The sequence below is a fragment of the Lactuca serriola genome, chromosome 6 (assembly GCF_051521515.1).
Source record: "Lactuca serriola cultivar US96UC23 chromosome 6, Lser_US96UC23_V15, whole genome shotgun sequence".
Lineage (NCBI taxonomy): Eukaryota > Viridiplantae > Streptophyta > Magnoliopsida > Asterales > Asteraceae > Lactuca > Lactuca serriola.
In genome coordinates, this window is record NC_136413.1 from 176,311,754 (window position 1) to 176,327,096 (window position 15,343).

The 15,343-nt window shown below is 40.9% G+C and overlaps 1 non-coding gene across 1 annotated transcript; it reads right to left on the minus strand.

Annotated features, from left to right (window-relative positions):
- Positions 1 to 14,734: 14,734 nt before the first annotated feature.
- Positions 14,735 to 14,840, minus strand: LOC145060614 (small nucleolar RNA R71). Its single transcript, XR_013686831.1, has one exon. It is a non-coding gene; the product is annotated as a small nucleolar RNA R71 (small nucleolar RNA).
- Positions 14,841 to 15,343: the final 503 nt, after the last annotated feature.

Here is a 15,343-nt window from a genome sequence, read left to right on the forward strand (position 1 = left end):
AAAAATTATTACCAATTAATAAATATAAGTTAAAAAACTTTTTAGTTGCAGAGATTAATTACTCAAAATTTAAATCAAAATTAGAAAAAGCATGCATGGTGGGTTATCAGCAACCCTAGAGACTATCAGCAGTCTCAGTATACAATATCACATATCACAGTAACAACAAACAAGACCAAGCTGGTCAACACACACACACACACACACATATATATATATATATATATATATAACCACACAGGCTCATACAAACATGCAACAATCACAAAGACATCTAGCATCCTACATACACAATTTACTGAGCTGACATTTGTGCCTTCGACTTACGAGCACCGGGAGAAGACTCGCCTAAATTGAAGAACCTTAAAACACTACGACACGATCCCTTTCACTTCACTGCTTTCACCCCCAAATCCACTAATACCAGAACCAGATTAAATCTTAATTAATAGCCCAAAATCCTCAAGTTTGACCCAAGGTCAAACTTGGTTAAAAAGTCAACATTCAACGAAATTCAAAGTCAACAAGTCAACTTAACAGTCAATTGAAGTCAAAGTCAACAAGTCAACTTCAGGTTGAGTATGCCTAACGTACTCAGCTCGTACGCATGGCGTACTCACCATCCAGAATCAGGATCCCATACGAGTACGTGCAGTGTACTCATAGGTACGCCCAACATACTCGGCTAAATGACACATTTCCATTAAGTGCTTAATCTCTTAAGTCGTTTTCATCCAACACTTAGATCTAGTCCCATAACATCATTCCAAGTCTTAAAGTTTCCACCTTTATGACTTTCCATGTCTGAAAAAGGTCCAAAAGCTAAAACTATAACATTCGTATAATTCTTGAAAATTTTAAACTTTTTAAGCAACCACAAAACCATCATTTATTACAATTGGTTTTCAGATTAAGTTCCACATCAGAGAAATCGCAAAATAGTAAAATCAAAACATGAGGAGGTGCACGATCACGCCTTCACCTTCCCACGATCCATTGTCGTACCTGAAACTAAATCCAAATTGTAAGCCCAAAGCTTAGTGAGTTCCCCCAAAATACCAATACATAACAAATAGCACAATTATAATAGCAGCATACTTTTGGCCCAATCAACAATCGGGTTGGAATGCCAACATACTATGGGTCCAATTATCCTCGAGATGGAATACCCCAGGCCCTCAACCATCGGGTTGGAATGCCAACATACTATGGGTCCAATCATCCTAGGGATGGAATAACTTAGGCCCTCAACCATCGGGTTGGAATGCTCGGCTTGTTGGCTTACACACAAAGCAGTGAAGCCTCAGCCACCAACAAATCATGTGCACATAATACAGATAACATACTACTAACCTATCAACAAACAGACAGACAGATCTCATAGAACACTAAGTATTGCAACATCCTAAATACCAGTATACCAACTTAACATATTACTACAACACTATAGCATGCACAATAGGCTATCAAATCCAAAGGGTCAGCCTTTGTGCCTTCGACCCGCAAGTACAGTGAGGAGACTCACCTCGCAAGTAGTGCAGAACTTATAAGGTCTGACTCCGAATCTCAGCTCCCGACTCAATGCCTACAACCATCATGACCAAACCCATCAAAATCCCAAAATACCTAAAATGCCCTCAAAAGTCCAACTTAGTCAACCCTGGTCAAAGTCAAAGTCAACGGTCAATATCAACAGTCCATGTTAACAACTCGTCGAGTGCACCTATGAACTTGTCGAGTTTCTACAGTACTCAGAAAGTCGGGGAAACCCTAGCCAACTCGCCGAGTTGGCTGGAAAACTCGCTGAGTTTTCCCCAACTTAACACATTCAAATGATTCTTCGATTCTAGGGACTCTAAGGCTCAGATGTGAACTCCAAATGTGTCTAAAAGGATAAAGTTTCCAGCTTTATCCATTGGGGCTACTCCAAATGCTCAAAAACCTTTCCACAAGGCTTGAAAACTCAAATGCTTAACCATTAAGCACAAAATCCTTGAGATCTAGAAACCAACTTTTCCAGAAGAGATTCTAGCCTCAAAAACATCCCAAATGTTGGTGCTTTATAAACATACATGTCTAATGCATGTCTTGAACCCAAAATGGGTCTAAAAGGGAAAATATTACCTAAACTCCATGCATGGCATCAAAGTTTGGCTAACGACTAGATTTAACCCACCATAAGGTCACCTTGACCTGGAGATTCATAAAGTTGCAAACTTTATGAAGTCCATCCATTGCAACATCCAAGAATAAGGAGAAAAGGGGAAAAAAATCAAGACCTAGATACATAGATAGATAAAAATCGAATATTGAATACTTACAACGGTCCAAAAGAGTGTCAAACTGAAGATGAGAGCTTAACTTTCTAGATCCTTGCTTCCTTCTTCCAACTTCTTCTCCTTTTGCCCCAAAAGAACCACCCTAAAACACAAAATGAGAGGGAAGGGTGAATAGGGTTCACTAGGGTCACAAAAAGGGTTTGGAGGCTAATAGAGGATCAACCTTAGGGACTTAAGGAGATTAAATAGGGTGCAAAACCTAAAATTTAGGGTTTCTCACCTAGCCACCAACTCATCGAGTTTTCCTCACCAACTAGTCGAGTTGGTCCAAAAAGATGCGCGGCCCAAAAGCCTTTCAACATGTCGAGTTGAGGCCATCAATTCGTCGAGTTCCAAGGGAAATTTGCCTTTTAAAGAATAATCTCATAACTGGAAATCAGGATGTTACAACTCTCCCCCACTTGGACCAGGCTTCATCCTCAAAGCCTGCTGTGGTGAACAAATCTGGTGATCTCGCCCCTGATCCTCTCAATCTTCTAATTTTCTTCCCTCACCCCCTCGGCCTGAGCCTCCCTAATCAACCCCACAAGCAGAGAATCCACATATATCCTCATACCTGACACTGACACATAAGATCCAGCCGACTTGCGGCTCAGGCCATCCGCCACCACATTCGCTTTACCCGGATGGTAAAGGATCTTGTAGTCATAATCCTTGACTACGTCCAGCCACCTACATTGCCTCATGTTCAGGTTCGGGTGATCCATAATATGCCTCAAACTTTTGTGATCCGTGTAGATGGTACTACGGACCCAATAAATGTAATGCCTCCAAATCTTGAAGGTGAAAACCACCGCCCCCAGATCAAGATTATGTGTGGGATATCTCGTCTCATGCAACATCAGTTGCCGCAAAGCATAAGCTATCACTCGTCCTCTCTACATGAGAACTGATCCCAACCCAGTGATGGATGCATCATAGAAAACCACAAAATCCTCGATTCCCTCAGAGAGGGTCAAAATTGGGGGGCTCGCAAAGTCTCTGCCGAAGGGCACAAATGATGACTGCTGCTTAGGGCCCCACCGAAAATCTACCCCCTTCCTCGCCAGACGAGTGAGGGGTAGTGCAATCTTGGAGAAATCCTGAATAAATCTCTGGTAGTACCTCGCCAAACCCAAAAAACTCCTCATATATGAGGGGGATTTCAGAACCTCCCACTGCATCACCGCCTCGATATTAGCCGGATCGACCAAAATCTCATCCCGATTAACAAGATGTCCAAGGAACTAAACCTTTCGCAACCAAAACTCGTATTTCGAGAACTTAGCATAAAGTCGTTCCCGCCTCAACACCTCCAGAATCTCGCGAAGGTGCTCCTCATGCTGCTCTCTGGTCTTGGAATACACCAAGATATCATCAATAAACATGATAACCAAACGATCAAGCATCGACCTACATACCCAATTTATCAAATCCATAAATATCGCAGGCACATTGGTGAGCCTGAATGGCATCACCACGAACTCATAATGCCCATAACGAGTCCGGAACGTGGTCTTCTCCACGTCCTCCTCCCTCACCCTGACTTGATGGTACCCAGACCTCAAATCAATCTTGGAGAAACAAGATGCTCCCTGCAACTCATCAAAGAGATCATCAATCCGCGGAAGGGGATAACGGTTCTTTACCGTTAACTTGTTCAACTCCCGGTAATCAATGCACATCCGGTGTGAACCATCCTTCTTCTTGAAGAATAAAATCGGTGCTCCCCATGGAGAACTGCTCGAATGGATGAACTACTTGCCTAACAGCTCCTGCAAATGAGAAGATAACTCATGCATCTTAGGTGGTTCCAATCGGTATGGCACCCTAGAAATAAGGGCCGCACCTGGCACAAGGTCAATCCTGAACTCAACAGGGTAACTCCTCTGGAAATACATCAGCGAACTCTCTGACAATTGGAACATCAGCAACCGACACCTGATCCCCAACCTACGTATCCACTACATAAGCCAAATAACCTGCACACCTGTGTTGAATATACTATCGAGCCTTGGCTTTCAAACAAAACCTTGAACCCATCCTAGTACCCTCTTCATAAATAACCAGTTCTCCCCCACTTGGGGTTCGAACTACCACACACTGACCCTCGCAGTCGATCATGGCACTGAAACGGCTCAGCCAATCCATACCTACAATCACGCAGACATCCCCATGGGAATAGGAATCAAATTTATTGGAAAGGATACCCCGAAGATCTCCATAACGCAACCCTGATAAACCGAAGAAGCAGAAATCCCATGTTCGCTGGCGATAGAAACTCACAAAGGACACTCCAACTCCCCTATGAGCAAAGCAAAGTCCCTACTAAAAGACCGAGGAACAAAGGACCGCCTCGCACCCGAGTCAAACAATACAAGAGCAGGCAAGGAGTTCACTAAGAACGTATCTAACATAGGTACAAACATATGAGCATAAAACAAACATAATCAATAAGATAAGGGATAGAAACATACCAGTCACAACATCTGGTGATGCCCTGGCCTCCTCAGCAGTAAGCTGAAAAGCACGACCTTGAGCCCTCGGGGGCTCTTTTCTACCCTGACTCCCGTTAGTGATCCTCAAAGTAACCGGTGTTCGGGCCTGCGTTGGCTTCTCAGCTAACAAGGGAAACTAGGCCTTCATAAGCCCCCCTGATTGCAATGGTAACAAAGTCTAATGCCAGAAGCTGGAGTCTGCTACCGACAATCCCTCGTAATGTGGCCCTCCTTGTCACATTTGTGGAAACCCGAAGAAGACCGAAAAACTCCATCATGCACCTTGCCGTAATTCCCACAAGTACGACCACTCTGACTCCCCGACCTAGAGTTAGCATCCCTGGACCGCTTCGGTGCAGGCTGCGACTACACTGGGGCCAGTCTCAACTCCCGAGTCTACAACTTAATCTCAATCTCACGCCACCTAGCGGCCTCCTGCATCTCCAACAAAGAACCATAAAACTAGGTATAAACACACTTCCTGATCTCCGTCTTGAGCATGCCCAAGTAAGGGGTCATTTGAGCCTGCTCAGATGCAGAAAACTCAGGGTAGAACATAGCTCTCTCCGTGAATATCTTGGTGATCTCCATCACCGACTTAGAACCCTGTCTAAAATCCAGATACTCTTACGCTAACCTCTCACGCTCCAACAGCGGGACATATCGAGAGCGAAACATCTCAGAAAACCACTCCCCTATCACAGCAGATCTCTGCTCAACATAATAAGAACTAGTAGCAAGCCTCCACCAATCCTTCGCTCTAGACCTCAGAAGGTTCAAAGCGCACCTAACATTCTAGTCAGCAGGGCATGAACAAGTGAAGAAACATCCCTCCACATCAGATAGCCACCTCATGGCTATGATCAGGTCCTGAACTCCATCAAAGGTCGGCAACTTTGTATTATCGAAGTCCCGATACTGAAAGACTCGTCCTGTCCCAACACATGGCAGCCACAGCTGCAGTAGCAACCGTCTCAGCAATGGCTGCATAGCGATCATCAAATAACTCCATCATCACAGTCTTGATAGACCTGAACATCTCTGGAATCTTACCGTGGACAATTGCAACCACCTCCTCGTGAATGATCTACCTGACACGGTCCTCTGACAATACTGGCTCACCCTGTCTGTCGACTCCTGATCCCGAACCGGATCCGATCTCAACTCATCTCGTAGTCACCATACTGAAAATACACTAGGAAGATATTAGATAATCCACATATCATAACGTGGAACCAATTCTTAACGAATCCCTAGGGGGTGGTGACTTCCTTGCTACACGTACGGGTCCTATGCTTTTAGTAGTACGTACCCATACTACCTTCCACACCTACCCATATTTGTCTCAAGGATCATCACAACGCCCTAACAATATTCATAAGCATGGTCGAACACTCAATCATCATTCCCTAGAGGAAAGGCTAAACATCTCACAACTGGCCAGATTAACCCACACTACTCATTCATGATACTACCACTAACCCTACAACACTCGTGTATGCTAGTCATACATAACACTGGACCCTATAGACATTCGAATATCTGATCCTACCCTAAGCCCTTCATCAAACAAGAATAAGAAATAAGGCCAAACTGAACATTTTTATGCTATAAGATCTTAGTTATATATAACCATGATGCATAAACTAAGCAGTTACAGTAATGATGTCAATTCCATAAAAGAAAGGCCCTAGGCTATCAGTCATCATATAATCTGGCAATTCTATGTAATTCCTGAAGATCCCTAGCATATCACTAGCATGATGTTCTAACATATCACAATATCAAATAACAGTATGGTAATTTGGGGTCTACTTACTGGCTCCGGCTGATTATAGACGTCGCATCCTCCTTGAGTATTTTCAAAACCATTTGAAATTTTTTCCTTAGTTTGAGACTGGATTCACAAAAGTGTTCCTCCAATTTGCTCAAACCAAGGCTCTGATACCAACTTGTAACTTTCATAAAATTCTTGAAAATTTTAAACTTTTTAAGCAACCACAAAACCATCATTTATTACAATTTGTTTTCAAAATAAGTTCCACATCAGAGAAATCCCAAAATCATAAAATCAAAACATGAGGAGGTGCACGATCACACCTTCGCCTTCCCACGATCTACTAAGGTACCTGAAACATAATCCAAATTGTAAGCCCAAAGCTTAGTGATTTCCCCCAAAATACCAATACATAACAAATAGCACAATTATAATAACAACATACTTTGGGCCCAATCAACCATCGGGTTGGAATACCACAGGGCCCTCAACCATCGGATTGAAATGTCAACATACTATGGGTCCAATAATCCTTTAGGGCTACTCCAAATGCTCAGATTTGAACTCCAAATGTGTCTAAAAGGATAAAGTTTCCAACTTTATCCTTTAGGGCTACTCCAAATGCTCAAAACCCCTTCTACAAGGCTTGAAAACTTAAAGGCTTAACCATTAAGCACAAAATACTTGAGATCTGGAACCCAACTTTTCCAGAAGAGATTCTAGCCTAAAATACGTCTCAAAGGTTGGTGCTTCATAGACTTGCATGTCCAATGCATGTCTTGAACCCAAAATGGGTCTAAAAGGGATAATATGACCTAAACTCCATGCATTGCATCAAAGCTTGGCTAAAGACTAGATCTAACCCACTATAAGGTTACCTTGACCTGGAGATTCATAAATTTGCAAACTTTATGAAGTCCATCCATTGCAACATCCAAGAATAAGCAGAAAAAGCGACAAAACTCAAGGTCTAGCTACATAGATAGATAAAAATCGGATCTTGAATACTTACAACGGTCCAAAAGAGTGCCAAATTAAAGATTACAGCTTAGCTTGCTAGATCCTTACTTCCCTATTCCAACTTCTTCCCCTTTTGCCCAAAAAGAACCACACTAAAACACAAAATAAGAGGGAAGGGTGATTAGGGTTCACTAGGGTCGCAAAAAGGGTTTGGAGGTTGATAAAGGATCAACCCTAGGGACTTAAGGAGATTAAATAGGGTGCAAAACCCTAAAATTTAGGGTTTCTAACCCAACCACCAACTCGTCGAGTTGGTCCAAAAAGATGTGTGGCCCAAAAGCCTTTCAACACGTCGAGTTGAGGCCATCAACTCGCCGAGTTCCAAGGGAAACTTGCCTTTTAAAGAATAAATCTAATACCTGGAAATTGGGATGTTACAAAAACCGTAGCTTATTAATCCATTAAGAGATCATAACACTTTCGTGGAAGGAATAGAAGGATCAAGATCACATATTTGTGGATCCTAATAGGTCCATAATGGATAAAGTTTCCAACTTTATCCATTAGAATGGTTCAAACCAACAAGATCTTGATTTTAAGTATCAAAGGGACCAAAAGTGCATCTTTTTCAACTTAATCCATTAAGTCCAAGTCTCCAACCTTCAGATCTGAATCAAAATGATGTTTAGATGGATAAAGTTTCCAATTTTATCCATAAGAAGGTCGCAAACTTTAAAGATATAAACTTTATGCACTAAAATGACCAAAATCTCATAATATCCAAAACTAGCTAGATCGAACAAATGTATCATCAAGATTGAAACTTTATACTTCAAGTAGAGAGATCAAGGCGAACAAAATTTGAATCCACAAGCTCCAAAGCAACCAACACCTCTCCAAAGAGTTCCTTCTTCTCCAAGGTTCACCATGCACACTCCAAAGCACTCAATAACACCATCTTTTAGCTCACAAGGCTCAAACTAGGGTTAGGGTTTCATGGGAGGGTATTTGAGTGGTGGAGGCTGAGAATGGAATGGTTTTGGGGGAGTTAAGGAGCTTAAATAGGGCTTAATCTATGAAAATAGTGTTTGGGAACTAATTACATACACCCAACGAACTCCTCGTACGCCCAATGTACTCAGGATGCACTAGTACGTCCAATGTACTCCCCCATGTACGCCCATCGTACTCAGCTTAACCCAAAACCGTCCAAACTTCAAACGGTCATAACTTCTTTGTTTCAACTCCTATTTCGACAATATTTATATCCACGAAAAGGCATTGAGGAGCTCTACAACCCTATCTAATTATTTTTGACTTAAAACACATCGAACTAAAATCCATAATTCATAAAAGAACTCTAAAACACTACTTTCCCATTTTAGCCCTTGACTCCAAAGCACGAACCAAACTCTTGGATCACACAATCTACATTACCCACATCCAAATGGTTATAAACCTCTCGTTACCAAAGCCCAAAGCTTAATGATACTTGATCTTTGGGTTATGACCCCGAATTGTGAAATGGCTCGAAACAGGGAAGTACGACTCTTCCTCACTTAAATTAGATTTCGTCCTCGAAATCATTCCTTAATATATCCTCTGCCAAACCAAACGATCCCGACTGAACTCTCTGAATCCCAAATATGACTAGATAAGTCATCCCACTCGGACAACCGCCCACCCTTACTTCTGTCGAGCCCAAATTAGCAGAAATCATAAGCCCCAACGAGTGTCCAACCACTATGACTGAAACTTGAAAAAACCTTGATCAATGTCCGACTTGCAGACAGATAGAATCATTCCAAACTGTTCCCATAAAGACTTGACTTCATAACCTGAACCGTAGTAATCTATCCGTCCTGATCAATTCACAGATACTCGAAACATATACGCCCCGACCACTTACCGGTACAAAAAAATCCTCATCAAAAACAAAATCATCTCCAGACTCAAAGACTGAACAAGTACAAGTGGTCTTGGTACATCCGCCAACACGACTCCATCAGTTATTCACTCCCATGAAGGACAACTCAACCAACCAATGCTCGAATGATCACCAAGTCTGCTTAACCCCAGTTGTGGCTACAAACTAAAACGGGCACTCACATCAAATTTGGCCCCAACCCAGCCTACCATTTCCCAAGTAATATAGATGTTGAGGCCCAGTCACAACCCTTTACCCAACCCTGTGATGATCTAAATCATCCTAGAGAATGCCACAAGCCAAGTCATGGACTTCTATCACTGTTACCACTGCCTACCAACCTAGTGAATGTTACCGATGCTCTGCAGTCTTATAACACTTCCACAACCACACACTAACCTAGTGAATGATATGGCTACTTCGCAGTCTTACATCACTTCCATAACCACACACTAACCTAGTGAATGTTACGGCTGCTTCGCAGTCTTACATCACTCCTACAACCACACACTAACCTAGTGAATGTTATAGCTGCTCCACAGTCATACATCACTCCTACAACCACACACTAACCTAGTGAGTGTTACAACTTCTCCACAGTCTTAAATCACTCCTACAACCACACACTAACTTAATGAATGCTATGGATGCTCCATAGTCTTTCATCACTCCTACAACCGTACACTAACCAAGTGAATGCTACGACTGCTTTGCAGTCTTACATCACTCCTACAATCGCACACTAACTTAGTAAATGATATAGTTGCTCTGCAGTCTTACATCACTCCTACAACCGCACACTAACCTAGTGAATGCTATGGGTGCTCTGCAGTCTTACATCACTCCTACAACCGCATACTAACCTAGTGAATGCTACAGCTTCTCTGCAGTCTTACATCACTTCCACAACCACACACTATCCAAAATATTGCAAGTCAAAACTCCGGTCTACCAGAATCTGTCAGGTGTTTGGATCTTGCTTCAGACCCCAAAGCCTTTATCAGACAAGAACAAGAAAAGAGATCCTAACACAACCATCGACCTGAACCTAGCCATGAATCCATATCATTTTCTCCATTGTTCATCGCTGACTAAAGAACACTATTTCTTGCTTAACCTTGAACCCTATTGAAACTAGAACTAGATCACTAGTTGACTTAGGATGATACCATGTTGAATGGCCTTCCCAGTTAATCCTTAATCAAACAACATCTTATCTGCACCACCCGATTAGCCGTTCAAGGCCCCCCGTCCAAACGGTGGTATGCTCCATACTCAAAATCCTAACCTATCTTGGATTCTTCCCAGCCTCAAGGAACCCTAGCGCTCTCTCCATATATATCGATCCAAAACTCTAACATGGGCAAAAATTCTAAAGTGGCTCGCACTTGGAACTATCCTCGGCAGCCCCAAGTGACAATCCCTCACTTGGATTCATCTACATTCTGATAACTTCATAATCACTGGATTACCTAGCCATCCCACAAACTTCCTACCTAATCACCACCACATTGAGCTTACTGGACTAAGATACATGATCAAACGATATTAGGTGCTCACACCCCAAACCAGATGAAGCCCTTTACTACTCTCGACCAAGATTGTCGTATCCAAAGTACCTTCCCTTGATACAATTCCAAATCCTTCTACAATCCTAACTAATGATAAGGAACCCAAAAGACCAACAATTGGAAAATATAGATAACCAATTCAATGTTCTTCTTACTACCAAAACAAACCCGAGTCTGCTATAGAACATAATTCCATAATCCAAGAATTCAGGGCAACGTACCTAGAAGCCATGATATACCATAAGAGAACATGACGATTGGTGGTCATGATCATTGACCCCCAATTATAAAACTCAAAACCTTCGAAGCATCCTCACCCATTGACGATGAACGAGAACAATCAACGATCGAGAATGCATTAACAACAACCCGAAATCCGAAGTTTTCCACTGAAATAAACTCATGTAGGACTACATATACCCAACCCTGAAGTTGATTGAAAAATCAACCACTACTTATATTAGACTATAGGTAGTAATTTATACCCTGTTGACGAATCCTTCAAAAACCGATATTCAACCCGAGCGACTCAAACAACTCATAACCTAGATATCAGCAAACCCAAAAGAACCACTGACTATAACGACCTCCCTGATCAACAACTTACTGCTGTGAAAACAAATCGTGTAAACCTGAGCTCACACAACAAAGGTTAACTTGCTTTACACCTCGTCTTAACCATAACTTGAACCAAAGCCTTGCATATCCGGACTGCAAATCCATACAACCCATTCTTCTGAAACCGCAAACTCAAACAGATCCATGATATTTCAAGTAGCATGCCCAATTCTCCCCTACTTGGATTTGAACTATCACCAACTAACATTGCAAACAAACCCCACTCAAACCAACTCAGCCAGATACATACCGTTCCCAAGTCTTGGAATGTATAACACAACGCAAAATAATCTTGCAAATAAAGATCCAGCAATGCAAAGACACTCCAAATCTCAGATAGAGACCTCAGAAACTTCCCAGACCTGACCACCTCTATCATCAAGAATCCCATGCAAATGAACAAGCGATAACTCTAATACTCCATTCATAGCATCAATTCTCTATTTAAGAACAATTGGACTATCACAAACTTCGCCTCTGATTCTCTAACCTTCACTCCATCGTGATACGCAATCATGCAACATGAGGCATCATCCTTATAGTCGAGACACAACAAAAGTTGTCATTCCCGATTCACTTTTCATGATCATCAACAACCTGTCAGAACACGCTATATCTGAACTCAAGGAAAGTATACCCCTGGTTCTCATATTGTACAGTCTCCACGAAAATGACTCTCTTTCTACACATGAAAATTGGAAGAACATAATCCTCCCTAAAGAAAATGACATCATAAGCCATTGACCGATCACTCAATCTCAATACTGCAATCCTCAAGCTGCTCATCCCAACCACTCCCTCATTGAGTTCCACGACTCAGAATGACACTACCTCAAGTAGGCCCCCCAAGAACTCGAAATCAACTACTCATCTAGGTTTGCACCATTCAACCAACTGACATGGCCACTAAGGCCCAAACAATCACCCAACCCGTCTTCTTCCCGGACAGCCATAACCGAATAACTAATAATACATAAAATGATGCAATAGATTCCTGGTGCCAAACCATGTTCCTACCCTCAACCAGCTCCACTAAACCATGTTCCTACCCTCTAAGTCACTTCCTCATAATGATATCCTCCAAAATCTGCTAAACAACGCATCACTAACCTAGATGACTGAGTTAAAGGTCAGAAAAAGTGCGAAAAAGCATCCGTTGAAGGAGAATTGCTTGAAGCTTGGAAGATTGAAGAACATATTCACACATTAGTTTGGTACATTTTGATTATGTCTTTTATTATTGAGAATTTGTTTATGATTTTAGCCATGAGTAGTTGAATTTAGTTGCTTCTGTTTAGCTAGATGAAGCTTTAATTCTATGGTTTAGTTTATTGAATTATGGATTTTAATTATTGGTTATGAGCTTGTGTTTGATTATCTTTACCTAACATGTTAATATTTGATACTTTAATTGCTTGAATTCAGGTTCTATGTAGCTTAGTGACCATTAAATTACATGAACTTGTTACCTAGTAGTTTAGTGTCCATTAAATTGCTAGATCTAGGATCGACCCAATCTTAGATAAGTGTTAAAAGTAGCCAATTTAGTTGTGGTGGAGAATATAAATTGTGACCACAATCGTGTTTATTTTGATCAATCTTACATAGCTTGTCTACATCTTATAATTGATTATGTGTTTGCTAGTGTATGATCAAATGTAGTTTTACATGAATAAATGAAAACAATAGTAAATTTGGACTTGAATTTCTAATAACATAATATTTTATAAGCAACATTAATAATCCATAATCAGTAGCTAACCATAGAGGAGAAGTGAATTCGAACTAAATGGAAGTGTTTTTAGTAATTGATTGAAATCGTTAGTTAAAGAGTTTAAGTTTGTCTGAACTTGAAAATTAGATAAAAAAAAAACCATTTAAACTTTTGCATGTTTTAGGTTAAATTTTAGTGATTAGGTTAATTAATTAAATTTGTTCCATGTGTTCGACCCCAACTTACGTTACTATGATATACAATGACTAGGTGCAATAATAAATAAGAAGTTAGGTTATAAATTTAAAGCTAGATAAGGTGATATTTTTGCACACATCAAGTTTTTGGTGCCGCTGTCGGGAACGACTATTGAGTTTTAGATTTAATTGCTTTAGGTTAATCGATCCTTTTTGTAGGTTTAAACTTGCAAAAAGTTAATTTTTAGCGTTAGTTTTTTTCTGAATTACTGGACTCATGATGTGAGCCTTAAGCTCACGATGTGAATTCGGTTGTTTTACGTTTTATTTCATTTTCAGCTTATGTTTAGTCTTTCTGCTACAACACGAGGTGATAGCATTACTACGTCACGGTGAACGTTCAGTAGGAGTCTTTAATTACTTTTTGTTCGTTTTTACGTTTTTATTTTTGTTTTTATTGCAGTAGTACATGACTCGTAGATCCAGTACACCTTTGATACCACCGCTTAAAGATCCATAGTCATCCCTTCGTAAAAAGACGAACAAGAACGTAGGAGAAACCAACACACCAAAGAAATCACTGTTCAAAGATCTTAAATCGTTTTTCGATAAGAAGAAAGGAAAGAACGTAGGAGAATCACGCAATCCCTCAAAGGATGAAAGCAAGGTTGAAAGCTTTGAGCAGACTACTAATACATAAGAATCTAAATACGAGTCCGAAACCCCATTAGAAAAAGAAGAGAGCGAACCCGAAGATGAGCCGAAAAACAACATGGCGTACATTTTCGACATTTCGATGGAAACGTATGAGAAGGAATCCAAGAGGAGACCGATCCAAGCTTAGTGCAACCTGCAATTCCCGCTACCGCAACATTGGAGCTTAAAGGACATATTCTTTCTGCACTTAAGGACGTTCCCTTTTTTGGAAAAGAGTATGACGATGCTTACAAACATCTTGATGAAGTCAATGACATCGCCGATTACTTCAACATTCCAAATGTTCCATGCGAAACGGTGTTATTAAGAATGCTTCCAGTCACTTTTAAAGGAGTTGCTACAGATTGGTTGAAGGCACTTCCACCATGTGCCATTATACATGGGCACAAATGCATGAACAATTCTTAGAATATTTTTTCCCGCCATCAAAACTGTCTAAAGTCAAGAAGGCGATAGCTAACTTGAGCAATAACCGGGTGAATCACTTTATGAAGCACGGGAGCATTACAAGGGATTACTTCGAAATTGGCCTCAAAATGATCTTAATGTGGAACAAGAAGTATCAATCTTCTACGATGGGGTAAATATGATGACAATACAACTCATTGATTTTCAAAGACCTTTGACGAAGAAAAATCCTGCTGAAATCAAGGAGCTAATTGAAGATTTTTCTAAGCATTTGCGTGAGTATCACAATCCTCGAAATTATGGGGGAAAAGGAATTGGGAGTGGCACTTTTGAGGACATGGCGGCTATGTTAGTTATGTTGAATAATATGGACCATAGAATGACAAAGATGGATCAATCCATACATGCTATTTATGTGGATTATGAAAGATGCAATGGTCCACATTTGACAAAAGATTGCCACTTGGACGAGAAATGGAATAAGAAAGCTCAAGTATTCTACTCAAGTGGAGACCGCTATAATGAAGATTGGAGGAAGCTAAAGAAAGAATGGTTTCCATACGATGAATACAAAAAGAAGAAAGAATAAAAATTCAGGCAAACAGGCCGAGGCTTTTACTAAAAATAGAAACCACAAC